The sequence below is a fragment of the Balaenoptera ricei genome, chromosome 17 (assembly GCF_028023285.1).
Source record: "Balaenoptera ricei isolate mBalRic1 chromosome 17, mBalRic1.hap2, whole genome shotgun sequence".
Classification (NCBI taxonomy): domain Eukaryota; kingdom Metazoa; phylum Chordata; class Mammalia; order Artiodactyla; family Balaenopteridae; genus Balaenoptera; species Balaenoptera ricei.
The window spans coordinates 43,060,626-43,071,914 of NC_082655.1; positions in this window are offsets into that span (position 1 = coordinate 43,060,626).

The window sequence follows — 11,289 nt, forward strand, 5'->3', positions numbered from 1 at the left end:
CAGTTAAGAGAGAGACTTTCCCCATTGTCTCCCCCATCCCTTAGCCAACCTAAAAAGCCTATGTTTAAAAATATTTCTGAATATTTGCTTATGATGCTGAAATTTATTTTAATATGGAAAAAGCATTTTATTACACAGTTAGAAATAAAAGTTTGAATTGTAAATTGATATCTAAGGAAACACATTGACCAAAAATCATCACACTGAAGAGTAATGAAGCAATTATGGTACAATTATCTAACAGCAGATCCTTTCCTTATCTGTTAGAATGATAGGGAAGTTAAAAGACATGGACACCGGAAAGCGGGAAGCAACTTCACTAAAGAAGACACTAAGTAGAAAGGAGATGGAATTCGATCAGCAAATGTTTATTGCCATGAATTTGCCAGGCACGCTTCTAGGCACTGCTGTACAGCAGGTTACAAAACAGACTAAGTCCCTGTCTCGAAGGTCAGGGTTGGAGGAAGGAACAGACATTAAGCAAACAGTTAAATGAAAAACGTGTCAGTGAGGATAAACCTTACAAATAAACATAAAGCAGGATAGGAATAAAGAGAGGGAAGGGTATTATTTAAATAATTGAACAGGAAATCTCCTAAAATAAGATGAGGTTTTAGTAGAGATATAAACAATTGAGAGAGGATGTCATACCAATAGCTGGACAAAGAAGCTTCTACACAGAAAGAATAGCTTGTGTAAAGGCCCTGAGTCAGGAGCATGCTTATTATATTAAAGTAACAAAAAGAAGGGCAATTTATTTGGAATGGATTGAGGTAGGAAGAAAATGGAGGTGATGAATCAGAGGATTGTCTTGTGATGGAGTGAAAAGGGACAGATTATTTTTTTGGAGGCTAATTAATTTTCTGAGAATAAGTCCTTTTTATTTCACTTGGATATAGACACACAGAAGGTACAAGGTTTTGTACACTCCAAGTTTAATGGAACACCACCCTGAAGTACCACGTGCACCTTTGCTTATAGTATTTTCTGAACTCCTGACTCATGCCTTTCATACTGTGCAGGTGGCAGAAACTTCTACTTCAGACAGAAAAGAGTTGAACATGCCTGCCACTGAGCACCAATGGCTCAACTATATCTGCTCTAATGAATCCTCCTTCCTTTATTCTTCAGGTCAAACTTTGTCCTTCCTCCTGTTAATATGGGCTCTGGGTCCCATCCTCTGAATATCCTTGATTACAAATCACTGCCCTCTCTCTTTCCTCATTGTGAACTTCTCCTCTTCCGCTGATACTTTGTCTTCATCTTTTAGAAATGCTCTGGTCTTGCCCATCTTAAAAAAACTCCCCCTACACCTGATGACAAACTCTAGCTATCATCAATGTCTTTCGTCTCATCCATAGCCCAGCCTTAGAGTTAGCTCTACTCATGTTTTATCTTTTTCTATCACTTTTATCCTTCATCCCCCTCTAGGCTTGATTCTACACCACCTCTCCAAAAAACCCCTTGCTCTCAGTTCATCATTGACTTACTCTTTGCCAAAACTGGCGCATACTTCTCAGTTTTCACTTTATGCAACCTCTCTGAAGTTCCTTTTAACAACTCTTCCCTCTCCCGGCCTCCATGATGGCAATTGTTCCAATTTCCTTCCTTCCTCAGTTTCCCTTGTCCTTTTCCAGTTACCTAAATGTATTTATTCTGTAGGGCTGGGCTTCCCTATCAACATGGATAGTGATCCCCTCAGCCCTTGCAGTGGCTAGAGCTTACAGGCTGGTTGCCTGCAGACTTGATCTGCCTTGTCTTTTTAACCCAGTGAGGTGCACAAATGTCTATGTGTCCTGACATGAAAAAAGGCTGGAAAGCATTGCCCTGGGATTCCATCCTCAGCCCTCCCCATTTTATATTCTAGATACCCTTAGTGATCTCATTCACTCAACTACTCCCTATTCAGAGATGTATTCTAAATCCTTATCTCTATCTATCATTCCTCTGTTGAGTTCTAGATCAATACAATCTAACCAAACACCTCTTCCTGAATGAGCCTCAAATTTAACATGTTAAATATTAATCTTTTATCTCCAATCCAGTTCTTCTCAGTGAATGATATCACCAACGATCTACAACTGTGGAAATGATTCTCACTTCTTTTAACTTCATTACTCTTACATCCAATCAACCACCAAATCTTCTTGATTTTGGTTTTGTTTTATCATATCTAGTCTTTTCTTGTCATCACTCTGGTGCCACTTCAGTTCAAGTCTTTATAATTCTTTACCTGAAATACTGTGGTAGATCCTTCCTTCTTGTGGGAGGAGCATACATCCCTGCCTCAATGAATTCAGACAACGTGGTCTAGGATTTGCTGGGGCTGAAGAAATGTGAATGGAAATTACTCAGAGTTAGCCAAACTGAAAGTTTGAGGGCACAGTCCTCCAGGCTGCCAAGTCTGCTTAAAAATTCTGATACCAACTACAAGGTTAGAGGGAGAGTCCACATAAGACCACCCTCACTTCTGACACATAGTGCAAGTTCAGATGTTCCCCACACCACTCTCAGTTTTCATATTTGCTATAAAGACTCACAGAACTCCAGGAAAGCTATTGTATTCATGGTTACAGTTTATTATAGGAAACATATATAGATGAAAAGTCAACCAAAGGAAGCCATGCATAGAGCAGGGTCTGGAAGGGTTCCACTGTGCTCAGGATGTGTCACCTTCCCAGCATCAATGTGAAACCACATGCATCGTGTATTGCCAATCAGGGAAGTTTCACCTGAGCTTTGACTTCAGAGTTTTTATTGGGGCTCCATTACATAGACATGATTTATTGATTAATTGCCAAGGTGGTTGACTGAAAGCACCTCTCCTAAGTCCCATGGTTGATTTTTCTGGCATGGCTGCCCCCCACCTTAAGACAATCAGGTGTTGCTGGCCCCCATAAGGTTCATATAACCAGCCCTTGGCCTAAATGAAGACATTCCTATGAGGCAGGACATAGATTATCTCCCAGAAGCTGGGAGCAAAGTTGAGATGGCTCTTTGGGCAAAGCCAGATTCCTTACTATTAATACATAGAAGTGTAGTGGATCACTTCTGAGTGGCAGCTTTAAACACCAGGATGGGATTTGCTATATGTCTTTCCCCTCTGCCATCTGGCTGGCAATGCCCCAGATGAATTAATTTGGTCCTAGAGTTAAGATGGTGTGGAGCTGGGGTGCACATGGCCATGTAACATACACGAGCAAGAAATACTCCTTGGTGTCTGTAAGCCCTTGAGACTTTGAGACTTTTTGTTTCTACAGTATAACTTCTAGGACAGGATCAGCTAATGGATGAAGTATTTAGCACCTGCTTCTTTTTTTTTGATCTTCTCGACCTGCTGGAACCCCGTCATCATGGAAGACTGTGTCTCCACTCTCCAGTGGTAAACAGACCAAGAAGTACACATTCCTACCAGGCCTGACCAGATCTCTGCTTGCTTAGCGTCAGCTTCTCCCCTGGCCACAGGCTGCTTGAGTCAGGGGCAGTTAGGACACAATTTTCAGGAGGGAGGACAGAAGGCTTGCCACATTCTCCAATCCAGCTTTCAAAACAATAAATCAGGGTTTCTGATTCCTCTCTGGCTGCTCATGTCCGCTCTCAAATGGTTAAGAACCCAGAAAGGGAAAGATGATTGATTACCAATCCCAAACTCCAACACTGGGCACCAGGGAAGACTAAATCTGCTGACTTTAGTACTTGCTGGTGGGCAGAACTGGGGCAGGTAGGAACTGATATTTCAAGTTCTCATTGTTAATCCATTTTGAATATGGAAGTCTATTTTAAGAACAGAAGAAGGACAACAATCTGCTTGCTATTAAGGCCAAAAAGAAGGAGCTAGTGGGGTGCTCTGGGAAAGAATAAACATTTTGGTTTAATCAGTTTGGGTCTTCTTCTGGGATGGAGTCAGTTAATGGATGAGGCAGTTGGCATTTTCAATGAGTCTGAGGCTGTCACGTGCACAGGCAGGAAAGCCAGAAAGTGGCTGATGGGCTGGCCACAGCGCAGCTTGTCAAGAGGGCAAGAGAGCCTCTGAGAGGGAGCTGGAGTGGTGGGTGGCTCTGAAGAGGAAGCCAAGAGTCTATATTTGATCTAGGAGGTAAAAGGACAAAGCGGTTGAAGCGGTTCACAGAAGAATTAATTTCCAGGGAAACAGGATACTTAGCAAATTGTCTCTTTTCCTGAATTGACAGATATGACAGGAACTAGAGTAATACATCTCAAAGGATGAGCAGTTTGTTCCCAGGGGTACTTTATTTACTGAAAAGTAAATCTCACGGAGAGCCCGGCTGGAAATATCTTTTCACTTACTATGCTCTCTGCCTGCTTTGCCTTTAATAGAAAACAAGCCAAGAATGTTCTCAAATAAAACTAAAGACCATACGGCCAGTAGTGAGTTCCAGAGGAACACTTATAACAATAATCGCAGACAGAAGATCATTCTTTCAGGGATTTTGGTTCCCAGGTCTCCTTGCTGAAGTGGAATAGAATAACACTGGGCAGCACTGGGGTCGATGCTTCCTATAAAGTTCAGAGATAGTCGTCGGGTATTCAAGGGGAGAGGAAATGTGGACAGAAGGAAAATATCCAGGACGAGGATCTTTTTTAAAGGGTAGGAGGACCTTACAGGAAGTATGTGGAGCAATTTATTAACTCATGAATAGCTACAATTCTCTTCTCTACTTTTTCTTCTTTGCTTCCATCTTTGACACCAAACTTTCTCCTGCTTCTGTCTCCACAATCCTAGCAGCCCCAGTAACTATCCCTGGGCAGAGATCAAAACAGAACTGCCTTGAGGAACATGTGAGAATGTTTTGCAAAACCAGAAGAGGAGTGACAGTGATGAAAGCAGGACAGTCATAATGAAATAACCACATATGCAGAGGAACTTTCTTCCCTTCATGTGATGAGCTTCATTGACATGTACTTGGCTTGGTGCAGAAGGTAGACTTTCCTTCCTTTTCTACGGACAGGCAAAGAGAGCAGCTCTTGAGATGGTTGTGGTGGGTTTGAAGCCATCGAATGGCTCACATGTTTCAAAATATCCCCTTTCCAGACCTGGGAATCTGAAAGATGCTTTTCTTGCCATTAAAATTGTTTCTTGGGTGCCTGCTGAAGACAGGTAACTTTGACTAAGCCAAGCTGGGGACCATGGCGTTATCTGGCGTGAGTGAATGCAAGTGTCTACATGACACTTGTACGATGTGGTTGGAATACTTCCTTCTCCCCTTTGGCATCATTTCTGTGAGGACAGCAGCCCTATCCTCACAGTGGAGCATAGTGTGGGTTTGTTTTTATGGGCAAGTCAAGGTCTGGAATACGGATGGACTCCTGTCAGGAGGATGGTGGAAGGCTCTGGTCAAGCATAGGGCAGCATGAGGACACTGTGTGTGTGATGTGCATGTTGGGAATACAGAAAGGGGATGGAGAGTGAGAAATGAAAAGGGCCAGTTTGTGAGACAGATATTTTTAATTTCTCACCTGGCAGTACCACTTATTTCTTGACTGTACCATCTTAATTTATGAGCTTTTTCTTTAGTGGTTCCTCTAGGAGGAATTATTACTGTGAAGGAGACTATGTTTTAGAGCAGTTTTAAATTTTTCAGAATAACTTGAGTATGTAGTATAGAGATTCACACCCACCCCCACAGAATTCTCCTATTATTGTCTTGTATTTGTGAAGTACATACGTTAGAATTAGTGAGCTGATATCAACCCATTATTGACTAAAGTCCATAATTTACATTGTTTCATGCTTTGTTTTGTATAGTTCCATGGGTTTTGGCCAATGTATAATGTCATGTATCCACCATTACAGTATCATACAGAATACTTTCACTGCCTGAAAAATCGCTGTGCTTCACCTAGTCTTCCCTCCCCCAAGGTTCATCCTTTAATTGAATATGGTGACTAATGTAATAGTCAATTAAAAGTATGTGCATGTGATATATGAATATGCAAGTATATGTGTGTGTATATATACAGAAACACACAAACTTGCTTTTAAGTGATGCAATTTCCTTCTGGCTGCTTTTAAACTATCTCTAATAAAATCAGAAGCTGCATATATGCATATATGCTCTACCTTGAGTCTGAGGTGTTTTCTTTGATGGGACAGTATTATTGTCTATCATTAAACCCATGGAAGGTCACACTTATCACCTTGACACCATCATTGTGATCCTTAAGATGTCCTTGTAAATGCTGGATGCCATGGCAACCAGTGTTATATATCAGGATCCAGTGCTGCTGAACTTCTCTTAATAAATCAGGCATAATTGGCATATATGCATTATAATGAATTAAAAGTTGTTCAAGTGGAATGATTTTATATTGTGCAATATTAAGTCATTAAATTTGCTTGTCCTGATCTTCCTTCAATGTTGGTATTTTTGCTTAGCTTAAAAAAAAACCTTACATTTTACTACCAATTGCTTTCAGAGTAGATAGTTAAAATAACATATTGTAAAATAGCTTCATGCTTTGTTTATGTATTTATATATATATTTTTTGCTTTTGACAGTTAAATTTAAATTCTGATGGGTTTAGGTCAGAGGGGAATGAGTTACAAGACTGTCTTTTTTCTTCTTCAGTGCACGGAGGATGCTTGCAGGGCACATCAAGGCACCTGACCTCTGTCTGGTCAGTCATGGTGCTAGTTAGTAGGGTGGGTAAATAACTCATGGACTGAGTGCATGTGCCAGAAATGATTAACCCACCCACTATGCTCTCATCTTATCTTCTTGGTTGGCTCCAAATCTGGGGAGACACCAAGAAGGACTAGCTGTTCAAAGTCTAAAGGCATGGCAGAAATTAGGAAGTGTGAATGGCACAGAGTCTTGCTACTGAAAGAGTAATCAGAGGGTGAGCACATCCATCTTCTGGGAGCTTGTGAGAAATGCGGAATCTCAGGCCCCTCCCCAGATTGACTAAATCAGGATCTTCTTGTAAACATGATCCCCAGACCATTTGTGTGCACAGTGAAGTCTGAGAAGCACTGGCTTGGGGGTTAGGGTTAATGCATTCCAGAATAGGAAGGTCATGGACTTGAATTGCACCTCCACTACTCTTTAGTGGTAGAAATCAGGCAAATTTCTCAGTTTTTGTTTCTTAATCCTTTAACATGGGTATCACAGTATACTTACCTGTTAGGGGCAAAATGACATCATGAATGTAACGTGTCGAGCAGAGCGCCTCGTGCATAGTGACGTTTGTTTCAGCTGCGATTACAGCTGGTGGGAGGGTCCATGTGACTGGGGAATCCCAACATACATGAGAGAGAATGAGCCCCAGCTGGAAAGTGTGAAAATTAGTAAAAAATGATGAACAACCTTAGAATTTAGGAAATGCCGAGAGAGAGGAGGAACTCTAACCAAGTTCCCTAGTGACTTACAGGGCCAGGGTCCACCTTCCTAGTACATTTTGGCTTCTCTAGTATGTGCAAAACATCTTGGGTATTCAGGAATTCAGTATCGTTGAAGGTTCTTGTGTTCTCAGAAAGTAGAAAGAGGGTGAACAGGCAGAAGAGAAAGGACGCATTCCCTTAGAATCAGAGGAGGCCATGTCTGGAAGGACCTGAAATGTTATCTGGCCCATACACCCATTTCATGTTTCAGTTCCCACTGAGGTGTTGCCCAGTCTATGACTGAATACCGTCTGTGACTGAAAACCCACCACTTCTACTGAATTCACTGAGATGTGGCTGCTGTCTGTGGGCAGAGAAGTGTTTTAGAAGTTGGCTGACTCAGATATGTAATATCCAACACACAGACAAAACAACCAGAGAATTTCAAACAAGTTATCGATTTTCACAATCACATTTATTGAAGCATCTACTTGTTACAGGCATCAGGTTAGGTGCTGGGGACAAAAATCTGAATATGACATACAGATCATACTTCTGTTGAGTTCTTGGTCTAGATGAGGGATAGACATATAAATAATAATTATAATGCAATAAAGGCAATAATAGAAGAATGAATAAGTGGGCAGGGTAATAGAGAAAAGGGTCATTCATTTTGTTGAGGCATGTTGGGGATTTTTTGATAAGATGATTTTTGAATTGGGTCTTAATTATAGGCCGCTAATATTTGCTGAATGAATAGATGGACATGTGAATTGTGTGCATGTGTGTGTGTGTCTAAAGTGTGCATGTGCTCTTGAAGGGAACATAGCAGATGTCTAGTATCTTGTAGTCCTGAGATGGGCTCCTACTCCATCCCTCCTTCTCATCTATGAATGTCAAAACAAGGACAGTTCTTACTGTTTTCTAATAAATAATACTGCTTTGCAAATCCCACTTTAACACACTCAATGTGTGATGATAGAGATTTGTAAAACATAAATAAGAGTGTGATTAGACACAGAAAGTCATTCTTCACTTTATAGAAGGATTTATTTTCAGAATGTTTATAATTTCTCTTTGTACATTTCAAATGTAATTTGACTTTTACTCTCCAATATTTTTTACTTAAAAAAATTTTTTCTCTTTTTTTACTCTCTAATATTTTGAATCTCTGTACATTATCTTGTGATATGCTAACTACTTTCAATGCAAATATTTTGTAATTCATTTGACACATTTCACCATGTTCACCTAAGAAAAACTTCTAAATATCTGAATACTTATAAGGTTGTCTTTGGCTTTTTGGACATTAGCTTAATACAAAACAGCGCTTTGTTACAAAAGGTGTAAATGACTTAGAAACAGATGAATTATATTTCTGTGAATAAATACAATTAAATGTTTAAAAGCTTGGAGAAAAATAAGTGCTCAAAACCAATGGCTGAACAGATAGGCTGGAAGTGTGAGTAACCTCGAACAGGTTAGGGTTCCCTTCCAAGTCCATCTCAAAGTGTATATTTGGCTACACATATCTGTTTATCCACAAATGTTTAATGCTGGTTAGTGTTTGTAATGGACTTGGAACTGTCAAACAGAGTTAGACTACTTGGCACACACATGAAAGGAACCGTACCTTAAACCACTTCATCATACCATAGACCTACCAGGTATGGCAGGCAGTCAGTAATCCCTTATCATTTCTAGCTCTTGGCTCTCTTGTCAATGTACACTTGTTGCATCCAGAAATTGATTCTGGATTCTATTGCATCTCTGGAGTGGGCATTATTGAATCAGGTCCAGAGTTTGCTCAATTAGATGGGACCAGTAAGCTGAATTCCCAAGCAGATCTGATGTTTGATATCCAGAAGAGGGCAGTAGGACACAGAGATTAAATTCCAGTCAACCAGCCACTACAACAAACAATGGCTGCCAGCACCTTCTCAGTGTTAGACCAAACGCTTACCTTCCCTTTGATGCACCATGGGCAACATGGTGTCACTAAGAGAAGACACTAACACTTTCTGCAACCCTACTATGTGTCAAGCACTAACTAGGTATTCTTCACATGTGTTAAATCAAAACAATCCCGAGATGTAGGTGATATACTATTTCCCTTTATAATAGTAATGAGAAAATCAATGCTCAGAGAACTCAAGCAACTTGCCTGAGGCCACGCAGCAAGTGGTAGAACCAAAATTAAAATCCAGATCTGACTCCATAGGCTCTGTTCAACCATATCAGAATTTGACTACTGACCCCACCACTCATAAACTTACTGACCTTGGGCAAGTAATTTAAACATTCGGAACTCCAGTTTCTTAATCTTTAAGGTAAGACTAACAATATCCTCTTATTTTTAAGAATTAGTGTCTGGATCAATTTTTCCATGATAATCTCTGTCCAACCAGGAAGGTTTTGTTCATTGATAACATTTTAAATTAGAACTATAGAAAATTAAATCTAGATGGGACACAGGAGAGTTATCTAACACTTTAGAAATGATAAAAATAAGACTGGAGTGTTTATATGACTTGCATATGATCAGAAAACTTGACAGTGACAGACGCTGGAACTCAGGACTGGCAACTCTTAGCCAGCTTTCTTCTCTCATCTCTCTGCATCATTTGTTAGGGATGCAGATACATGGAGATGTTGATGACAGTAACGTTGTTGATGGGGGGTGAAGATAACAATAAACGTGCCTGAGGAAATTATAGAAGAGTTACTTCATTTTAGAAGGAAATTATTATATTAGTAAATCCTGCTTCCCTTGCTCTGTTCATGAGGGAGGCCAGTATATGTCTAAGACTACAAGATTTGTCCAAGACTGTTGATTGACAGGAGGATGGGAAAAGCCAGGGTATGTATATTTATGATACTCTCCAAATAAGAAATGCTAAAATGCAGACTCCAATCAATGCTAATCTTAGATTTACACGATTCTCTATCAGTCAATGTTACTGGCTTTCCCAAGGATCGTGATGGAGAAGTTGGCTATTTGGAAACAATGTGGGAGATTGATCTAATGTAGCAGTGACTCCTTCAAGAGATTTTTAGGTAACCCACCATATTTTATTCCATTTCTTATAGCTTCTTCCTTTTTGAATTTAGTATAATCTTTCTAGTCCTCCAAGTCTTACACATAAAAAATTGGATAAGAGGAAGGCAAAGGGAAGAAAGAAAGAATGGGAAGGAGGAAGAAATGGTTTACTTTTCACCATCAAGAGGCTGAGAGGCCAAAGCATCTTGCATAAGTGTTTGAAGAATTCCCCAGGTTCCACTGGCTTCTGGATTTACTGACTAGAACTAGGAAAAATGATAGTCAATTAAATGAATGCAGAGAGCTTTCTATGTAAAGTACTGGCAATCAGAATGACTGGTTTCCTTAATTCACCCAAAGATGGCTTTTTGTGTTAAAATTGTTTGAAAATAGAGATTTATACTAGTTTAAGTGATCTATCTCATTGCTCAACCTGGGGATAGTTTCCCAGATCTTATACATTTCTTTTATTTCATCAGATCCTTAGAACTCTCCCTTCCCCTTGCAGTGCTGGGAAAAGAACTTCTCAGGAGTCTGGAGAAAGGCAACTAGGGTGGTGAAACATGAACATATGTTCCTGGAGCTATAATATGGCTGTCCTGGAGGTCAAGGGACAGGACAGGTAGAGACCAGTGATGTTATTGCTTCCAAATTCACACTTGAGCATCTGCATTGCTCATTGACTATTAGTCATACAATGCCTGTTCCAGTTTTCTGTTATCACTTGCCAAATCTCGTACAAGCATACCTCAAAGATGTTGTGAGTTTGGTTCCAGACAACTGCAATAAATTGAATACTGCAATAAAGTGAGTCACAAAAATTTTCTGTCTTCCCAGTGCATAAAAAAGTTATGTTTACACTATACTGTGTCTATTAATTGTGCAATAGTATTATGTCTAAAAAATG